This window comes from Heptranchias perlo, chromosome 13 (assembly GCF_035084215.1).
Source record: "Heptranchias perlo isolate sHepPer1 chromosome 13, sHepPer1.hap1, whole genome shotgun sequence".
Classification (NCBI taxonomy): Eukaryota; Metazoa; Chordata; class Chondrichthyes; order Hexanchiformes; family Hexanchidae; genus Heptranchias; species Heptranchias perlo.
The window spans coordinates 10,907,779-10,918,172 of NC_090337.1; positions in this window are offsets into that span (position 1 = coordinate 10,907,779).

Sequence of the window (10,394 nt, forward strand, 5' to 3'; positions counted from 1 at the left end):
ACTGAAGCTCCGTCTGCATTTTCAGGTGGATGTGGAAGATTCCATGGCACTATTTTGAAGAAGAGCAAGGGAGTTCTGTGGTATCCTGGCCAATGTTTATCTCTCAACCAACCTTACAAAAACAGATTACCTGGTCATTACCTCATTGCTGTTTCTGGGGTCTTGCTGTGCACAAATTTTCTGCCGCGTTTTCCGACATTATAACAGTGACAACACTTCAAAAGTACTTAATTGGTTGTAAAGTGTTTTGGGACATCCTGAGGTCGTGAAAGGCGCTATATAAATGCAAGTTCTTTCTTTCTTGTCTTTAATTGGCTTTTCATTTTTATTTGTTAGTGAGAACTCTGTGAAGTACCCACGTATTGAGTTACACCACAAACAATCAATTATTACACATCAGATCTCAAAGCTTGAGTGTATTTGCAGTAAAAACAATCTTTCGATATTTTAGATGTAAACCTTTGAATCCCTTTACTGGCTTTTGCAGTTTTTTTTTAAAAACAAGTGCTAAATTTGTAATCTAAATTGAAGTGACTCACTGATAGATTAGATGCATGCTGTTAGGGCTTAAAGTTATAAATTCAGCGCTTTGGGGGTGAATATCCGCAGGGATTCTCCAGCTCGTCCTGTGTAAAATAAGTATTGACCAGGACACCGAGAGAACTCCCCTGCTCTTCTTCGAATCATAAGAACATAAGAAATAGGAGCAGGAGTAGGCCAATCGGCCCCTCGAGCCTGCTCCACCACTCAATAAGATCATGGCTGATCTGATCCTAACCTCAAATCTAAATTCATGTCCAATTTCCTGCCCGCTCCCCGTAACCCCTAATTCCCTTTACTTCTAGGAAACTGTCTATTTCTGTTTTTAATTTATTTAATGATGTGGCTTCCACAGCTTCCTGGGGCAGCAAATTCCACAGACCTACTACCCTCTGAGTGAAGAAGTTTCTCCTCATCTCAGTTTTGAAAGAGCAGCCCCTTATTCTAAGATTATGCCCCCTAGTTCTAGTTTCACCCATCCTTGGGAACATCCTTACCGCATCCACCTGATCAAGCCCCTTCACAATCTTATATGTTTCAATAAGATCGCCTCTCATTCTTCTGAACTCCAATGAGTAGAGTCCCAATCTACTCAACCTCTCCTCATATGTCCACCCCCTCATCCCCGGGATTAACCGAGTGAACCTTCTTCGTACTGCCTCGAGAGCAAGTATCGTGCCGTGGGATCTTTTACATCCACTTGAGCGGGCAGTCATCTCATCCGAAAGACGGCACCTCTGACTGGATTGGAGTGTCGGTTTGGACTATGGGCTCAAATCAAGAAGAAAATGAATGTTGAGAATTAGCTGCCTCATGAAGAATGGGGATTACTCTACTGAAGATCAGAGATCCATCAATCTTCACCCTTCAGTTATACTTCAAATATCGTACGTAATTGTTCAAGGGTAGGAAAGACCCAGTGGAGAGTTGACCACTGTGCTGCGATACTCCGTGCCTTTCTTTGCTGCGGTTTGGTGTGAAGGTTTGTGAGCCACTCCAAGTTCATGAAGTATTGCTCATCTAATGCTGGCCCAAGTAGTAGCCACTGTACAAGAGTAGTGTTCATAGATCCCTTCAGGAGGATCTTAGCTCAGTGGTAGCACCCTCACCTCTCAGTTAGAAGGTTGTGAGCTCCAGCCCCGCTCCAGGACTTGGACGCTTAGTCTATGCTGGCATGTCAGTGCAACTCTGAAGGAAGTGCTGCATTGCTGGAGGTGAAATTTTCCGAATGAGACCTTAAACCGGGGCCTCATCTGCCTGTTCAAGTGGAGGTAGAAGATTATGGGGTGGATTCTGACTTTGTGTGATAGCGTAAAACGAGTGATAGCGAATCCTATCTCAACAATCCATGTCCAGGTTCCAGAATATCCCATTACAAGAGTTGATGGGTAAAATTAAAGGGATGTAACCACTTAAGGTAAGTGACCACATACAAGGACAAAAATGTCGGTAGCATTTACATTATTTTTAATGTATAGATTTGACCTGTTAATGTTGCAAAAATGGTTGGCAAAACCCATTGGCTGGCACAATAAATGTGAAGGCAGGAAACTGAAGGGTAGAAATTGGTCTCGGCCGGGAGAGTAAATCGGATGGAATCGCCTCGATCGCCCGTTATTGGGTTCAGTAATATCGCATCGACCACCCGTTATAGGCCCGGTCTGATATTGGGCTCAATTTACTTCAACAGAACTGAATATCAGGCTGGGCCTATAACAGGCGGCCAATGCGATACCGCCCGTTTTACTCTACTGCCCAAGACCAATTTCTAACCCTGAGCAGGAGGTGCCAACCAGACTCAACACCATGGACCAGGGGACAAATGTGGAAGGAGGTGGCATATCTTAAGGAAGATGCCAAGGTGAGACAACCCAACAATTACATTTGCCAGGTGGACACCCTAAGAATGCTATGATTCAATGCTCAGGCAGTAAATCGTGTTACGTGCAGTATGCAGAGATTGGCGTGATCTGTCAGAGGATGGTCTGCCATGTCAAATCGCTTGCCCTAATTATCACCTCACATCATAGAAAAGTACTTCTCTAGCCTTCACCAGCTCCAGACCTGAGGTTGTTCATTGTGTAGCCATAAATACAAATGTCAGCACATAAGTATGCATCATCTTTACAGATCAATAATAAATAAGACTTTCCTATCATTTGTCTTGATGGACATCTCTATAAATCCACTTCAGCGATATTCAACACCTCTTTTCATCTTGACCTCCCAAACAGTTCCGTTTCATCAGTAAATTCTGATTACAATGTCGACGGAGCCATCAATATTTATGAATTACAAAGCCCTGGGATGGATCAGTACAGGACTGAACTCATCCCTGCCACTTAACCAATCATTTTTATCTATAACCCACCTGCTGATTTTACTTTTGAGTCACTTCTCCATCCAACCTCATCCTTAGCTCATGAATTCTTCACTTCTTCTGTATATGCTTTGGGAAAAAACTTAAACACGTGAACAAGCTTGTATTTATGCAGTGCCTTATGGCATCTTTGGGACATTCCAATGTGCTTTAATAACCGATGGATTACTTTTTGCAGTGAGGTGACTGTTGTTGTGTAGATAAATGGGCACAAACAGCAAAAGAATGAATGGCCAGATACCTTTTTTTTTGACAATGTTGACCGAGCAATAAAGGTTGGCCAGGAGACTGGGAGAACTCTCTACTTTTCTTTGAAGAGTAGGATCTTTTATGTCCTTCTGAACAGGCAGACTTTGGATTGACATTTGGGTTGCTAATTCGGGTTGGACATATTCCACGAGGTTTTATCACATGACCTCCTGCCACCAAACGCTCCGCCCCCACAATCTCGCCATTGGTCACCCGGCATGTCCATCCTCATGGTGCCCTGCCTTCCCACACCAGTTGGAAAGTGAATTGACTCTTCATTACCTGATTGTTTGACCGACAGTCAAGAATCATCCAGTCTTTTCTCCCATGTCCAATATATTTATAGTAAACAAAAGTGTTCAAAGAAAAAGTTCTAAAAACACAATTTTTTATTGTCTCCATGATTTTTCTCCGAGGTTGTTCGCAGTAGTATCCAGGAGATTAATCTTTAATTCCTGGAGACTCCAGGACAGTCCTGGAGGGTTGGCAAACCTAATTGACATCCTATCCAAAAGACAGAACCTCTGACAATGCAGCACTCCCTCGGTATGGCACTGCAGTGTCGGCCTAGATTTCGGAAAGTCAGAATGTAATTCACAGTGACTGCAGTTCCCTTAACCACTAGTTCAGTTACATCTCAAGAAACAACAACAAAAACAACTTGCATTTATATAGCGCCTTTAACATAGTAAAGTGTCCCAAGGCATTTCACAGGAGCGATTATCAAACAAAATTTGACACATAAGAAAATAATAGAACAGGTGAGGTACGTTTTAAGGAGCATCCTAAAGGAGGAGAGAGAGGTAGAGAGGTGGAGAGGTTTAGGGAGGGAATTCCAGAGCTTAGGGTCTAGGCAGCTGAAGGCACGGCTGCCAATGGTGGAGCGAAGAAAATCGGCATGCACAAGAGGCCAGAATTGGAGGAGCGCAGCGATCTCGGAGGGTTGTAGGGCTGGAGGAGGTTACAGAGATAGGGAGGGGGCGAGGCCATGGAGGGATTTGAAAACAAGGATGAGAATTTTAAAATCGAGGCGTTGCTGGACTGGGAGTTAGTGTAGGTCAGCGAGCACAGGGGTGATGGGTGAATGGGACTTAGTGCGAGTTAGGATAGGGGCAGTAGAGTTTTGGGTGAGCATAAGTTTATGGAGGGTGCAAGGTGCAAGGCAAACACCTAAAATTTGTTTAGCTGCTGTTAGTTGTGACATAGCCATGCTTGCGTTCGTTCATTATTTCTAAGGTTAAAATTCACGCTCCCAGTCTGGAGCAACCCATTCCAGGAGTGTACATCAGGAATTCTGGCACGGAGGTCAGTGAGCCCCAAAGCCTTTTCCATTCATTAACTGACCAATGGTTGAAAAGTACCAGCTTATGTCCTAGAGTGTGCCAAATTGCTTCCTTTGTAAACAGATACCTGCCTCGCTATTCAGCGGGAGCACTCACACCTCTGAGCCATAAGGTCGTGGGTTCAAATCCCACTCCAGAGACTTGAGTACAAAATGGAGGCTGATATTCCAGTACTGAGGGGGTGCTGCACTGTCGGAGGTGCCGTCCTTCGGAGGAGACGTTAAACCATGGCCCCCTCTGTCCTCTCAGGTGGACATTAAAAAAATCCCACGGCACTATTTTGAAAAAGAGCAGGGGAATTCTTCCTGGCGTCCTGGCCGATATTTATCCCTCAACCAACATCACTAAAACAGAATATCTGCTCATTATCACATTGCTGTTTGTGGGAGCTTGCTGTGCGCAAATTGACTGCCACAACATTACAACAGCGAATACACTTCAGGATAAAAAGTACGTCATTGGCTGTAAAGCACTTTGGGACATCCTGAGGTCGTGAAAGGTGCTGTATAAATGCAAGTCCTTCTTTCTTACTTTTGGTACCCTGGAATTGCTGGGTTCATGCCTCTGTCTTTTGCTGCAGTGTGGACTTATTAAAGTGTCAGATTGACTGGTCATTCACCTTATTGCTGTTCACCTTTGAGACGCTCCTTAAAACCCACCTCTTTGATCAAGCTTCTTTTTTCTTCTTACCAAAATGTAAACACCTCACACTTATCTATATTGAAATTCATTTGCCAATTACACATCTATTCTGCAAGTTTATTAATGTTTATTAATTTATCGTGGGGGAGGCACTTTGAAATGTTTTCTGAGAAACATGATAAGCTGCTATGCACATACAATTCTTACATTTCTCTGCTGTTAGTGGGATTAGCTCCTATGTTGACCGACATAATCAACACTGTATAAGTGCAAATATTTCTTCTTTAATCTAGATTCCAGTCATTTGTTATTACCCGTGTGTTAAGATTGCAGTCTAGGCTTTCTGTTTCCCTTTAATTTAATTTAGCATTCTTGATATTAACGATGAGGGACTTTGGTTATGTGGAGAGACGAGAGAAGCTGGGATTGTTCTCCTTAGCGCAGAGAAGGTTTAGAGGGAAATCTAATAAAGATATTTTTCATAGAGTAAATGAGGAGATACTGTTTCCACTGGCAGGGAGGGGTCTGTAACCAGAAGACACAGATCTAAGGTAACTGGCAAAAGAAGCAGGGGGAGATGAGGAGAATCTTTTTTACGAGTTGTTATGATCTGGAATGCTTTGCCTAAAAGGGTGCTGAAAGCAGATTCAATAGTACCTTTCAAAATGGAATTGGGTATATACTTGAAAAGGAAAAACTTGCAGGGCTATGGGGAAAGATCGGGGGGGAGTGGGACTAATTGGATAGCTCTTTCAAAGAGCCGGCACAAGCACGATGGGCCAAATGGCCTCCTTCTGTGTTGTACAATTCTATGATACTATGATTGAGTGCATACCATTTAGGCTAAGTGTACTTTGAAATTTCAATTGCTCGATTTTCCTAATTTCTTTGCAAAACTGGTATTGTTGTATCCCCAGGCAATTTAGTTACAGAATCGGGGAGACAACTGCAATTCAGTCTAATGAAAGCAGATGAGATTTGCTTAATTAAGAGGTCAATCATCTTTTTCTGCTCTCTCCTCTCTTAAAAAGACTTTCTTTGTTCTTTTAATGCTTTGCCTGATTTGACACTATCAACTTTCCCCAAAGCCACTTCAATTTCTTTTCTACTCTCTGTCAGAAATGATCCGAACTCTCAATTTGCGTTTGTGCAGCTTTACCTTCACATGCTTGAAGCATTTAAATAAATCTTTTCTTATGTCAATGTTTACCTGAATAACTTAGCCTCCTGCATTTGAGTAGTATTGAGTTTTTAGATTTCTTTCCTATTCCAGTTTACTTCCTTGGTTAAGTTATGTTGTCCCTGCGATAAAGGGGTTAATTTGGCAATCTGGCACTATCATCTGGTCACAGAGGCTGCACCGTGGGAAATCTCAGGCCGCAGCCCAGGATTTAAAATCCATGCCTGTGTTTTCCAGAGGCATTGGAGAAAGTGCAAAAAAGATTTACAAGGATGATATCAGAACTGAGAGGTTATAACTAGCAGGAAAGGCTGAACAGGCTGGGGCTCTTTTCTCTAGAAAATAGAAGACTGAGGGGTGACCTGATAGAGGTCTTTAAAATTATGAAGGGGTTTGATAGGGTAGACATAGAGAAGATGTTTCCACTTGTGGGGGAGTCAAAAACTAGGGGTCATAAATATAAGATAGTCATCAATAAATCCAATAGGGAATTCAGGGGAAATCTCTTTACCCAGAGAATGGTTAGAATGTGGAACTCGCTACCAAATGGAGTAGTTGAGGTGAATAGGATAGCTGCATTTAAGGGGAAGTTAGCTAAGTACATGAGGGAGAAAGGAATATGCAGATGGGGTTAGGGGAAGTAGGGTGGGAGGAGGCTCGTGTGGAGCATGAACACCAGCATAGACCAGTTGGGCCGAATGGCCTGTTTCCAAGTTGTAAATTCTATGTAATTCTGTGTAATTCCCGAGATGTCAGTGTTGCTCCATAATGTTGGGTTTACATAGAATATTGTTATATATCCCTATTGCCCTTATGTGGAGGTATTATAGGATAATGTCATATATCCTTTACCTCGAATACAAGTTCGAGAACTAGGAAAGATGGAAAAGTCTGGTTAACGCTCTTTATTAAATCAAGTCAATCAGATAATAAATCACAACCATTTACATGTAGTGTATATGAGGTGTAGGTACCAATACTCACATACCAAGGACTCCTTCAGGATTGAAGTTTCCCCAGGAGCTCCAGCATGTTGTATCTTTTCTAGGTTTAATTACATAGGACAAATGTGGGTCCCATATGTCATCGCGTTCTGTGGTATATATTGTTGGTGTTAAAGTTAGCTGCTATCATTTGTTATTCATGCCTTTGATGTATTTGGTTATTTATACATTTCTGACATTCCACACGAGTGCTCATTAGTTCTCTGTAGCATTTGGAGTCTCATATAGCCATTGCAGAATGAGTGCTAATATGTGGGTATATATTTTAAAAGCTTATTATGGCTATTCTACCTGGTACACCTATACTCACACACACTGAGAGCGTCGGACTGCGGAATCACCCTCTAAACCTCCTTCTTAATGCTCATTTCTTTGTTGCATTTTGAGCTCTTCTCCTTACTAAGTCAAATCAACAACAGCTTGCGTTTATATGGCATATTTAATGTAGTGAAACATCCTCAGGGTGAAGGAAACTGAGTACATAGGAACAGGGGTAGGCCATTCAGCCCCTCGAGCCTGTTCCGCTATTCAACTGGATCATGGCTGATCTGTATCTTAACTCCATTTAACCACCTTTGCTCCATTTCCCTGGATACCCTTAGCAAACAGAACCCTATCCATCTCAGCCTTGAAGGCTCCAATTGTCCCAGCATCCAGAGCCTTTTGGGGCAGAGAGTTCCAGATTTCTACTACCCTTTTGTATGAAGAGGCTCTCCCTGATTTCACTCCTGAATGGCTCTAATTGTAAGATTGTGCCCCTTTGTTCTGGATTCCCCCTCCCCCCGAGGAAATCGATTCTCTTTATCTCCCTTATCGAATCCTTTCATCATTTTAAAGCAGGAGTTATGAGAAGAGTCAAGGGGAGCAGTGGAAAGTGTTCAAGGGTTTTGAGAGGCTTTCAAAGGTGAGAAGAGCTAGATCAAGGTGAAGGGGCTTCTGATGTGCAGAGGCAAGATGGGCGAAGGCTCCATCGCCAAAGGAGGAGTGTGGAGATAGGGTGGAAAACCAGTAGGCCAGAGCCAGAATACTGGAGAATACGAGCTGCGCCATAGAGCTGGAGGAGGTTGTGGAGATATGGTTGGGTGAGATTATGGAGGGATTTATAAGTCAGGGCAATTATTTTGAAATCAGTGTGTTAGGAAATGGTGAGCCTGTTCAGGTAGTCAAGAACAGGGGTGATACAGGAGCGGGACATAGTACGGGATGAGATGTGGGCAGCGTAGTTTTGGACGAGTTGGAGTTTGTATAGGGTACAGTTCAGGAGGCCAGTGAGGAGGGTGTTAGAGAAGTCTGGCCTGAAGATGACAAAGGCATGGATTGGGATCTGTGGGCGCAAGTTAGGGATAGAGGTGGCCGGTATCACAGGGGTGGAAACAGGTGGTTTTGGTGATGGGTAGGATGAGAGGCTTGAAGCTCAATCCGGGGGCAAACAGGGCACCGAGAGTGTGCACCACCTGGTTCAGCTAATCCAATAATAATCGGGTCGCGAGCACCTACATGTTCCTGAACTATTTGAATGATTGTGGGTCATCTCATTCTCGCTGCTAAACATTAAAGGCTGCAAGGCTGCATTCCCAGCAGAGCCTTGTGTCGGCAGAACCAATGGTTAAATAAGGCTACAACACTCGAGGGCCGAAGCTGTGACCATGCTCCCGTATAATGCAAGATGTGGGAAGTCATGGACACTACCAGTGTCCCTGCCGACCATGTGTGCGGGAAGTGTGTCCACCTGCAGCTACTGACCGATCGTATCTCGGAGCTGGAGCTGCGGGTGGACTCACTGTGGAGCATCCGCGATGCAGAGAAACTCGTGGATAGCACGTTTAGCGAGTTGGTCACACCGCAGGTAAAGGGTATACAGGCAGGAAGTGAATGGGTGACCACCAGGAAGAGTAAGAGATGCAGGCAGGTAGTGCAGGGGTCCCCTGTGGCCATCCCCCTCTCAAACAGATATGCCACTTTGGATGCTGTTGGGGGGGATGACTTATCAGGGGAAGGCAGCAGCAGCCAACTTCCTGGCACCACGGGTAGCTCTGCTGCACAGGCTGGGAGGAAAAAGAGTGGCAGAGCTATAGTGATAGGGGACTCAATTGTAAGGGGAATAGACAGGCGTTTCTGCGGCCGCAACCGAGACTCCAGGATGGTGTGTTGCCTCCCTGGTGCAAGGATCAAGGATGTCTCGGAGCGGCTACAGAACATTTTGGAGGGGGAGGGCGAACAGCCAGCTGTCGTGGTGCACATAGGCACCAACGATATAGGTAAAAAAGGGGATGAGGTCCTAAAAGCAGAATATAGGGAGTTAGGAGGTAAATTAAAAAATAGGACCTCAAAGGTAGTAATCTCAGGATTGCTGCCAGTGCCACGTGCTAGTCAGAGTAGAAATAGGAGGATATTTCAAATGAATACGTGGCTAGAGGAATGGTGCAAGGGGGAGGGATTCAAATTCCTGGGACACTGGAAACGGTTCTGGGGGAGGTGGGACCAGTACAAACCGGACGGTCTGCACCTGGGCAGGGCCGGGACCGCTGTCCTAGGAGGAGTGTTTGCTAGTGCTGTTGGGGAGGGTTTAAACTAAAGTGGCAGGGGGTTGGGAACCTGAGCAGGGAGAGAGAGGAAAGCGTAACAGGAAGGGACAGAAGGTATGGAGTAATAGGTAAAGTGTTAAAAAAGGAAAAAGCAGGAACTAAGCGTCACAAAACAGATTTGAAAGTTCTTTATCTGAATGCACGTAGCCTTCGTAATAAAATGGACGAGTTAACGGCACAAATAACTACGTATGGGTATGATCTTGTGGCCATTACAGAAACATGGCTGCAGGGTGACAACGACTGGGAATTAAATATGCCAGGTTATTTAACAATCAGGAAGGACAGGCAGGAAGGAAGGGGAGGTGGGGTGGCTATGTTAATAAAGGAAGGAATCACTGTAATACAGAGAAATGATATTGGGACAAAGCATCAAGATAATGAAACAGTTTGGGTGGAGATAAGGAATAATAAGGGAAAAAAAACATTAGTGGGCGTAATATATAGGCCTCCTAATAGTTGCAACTCTGC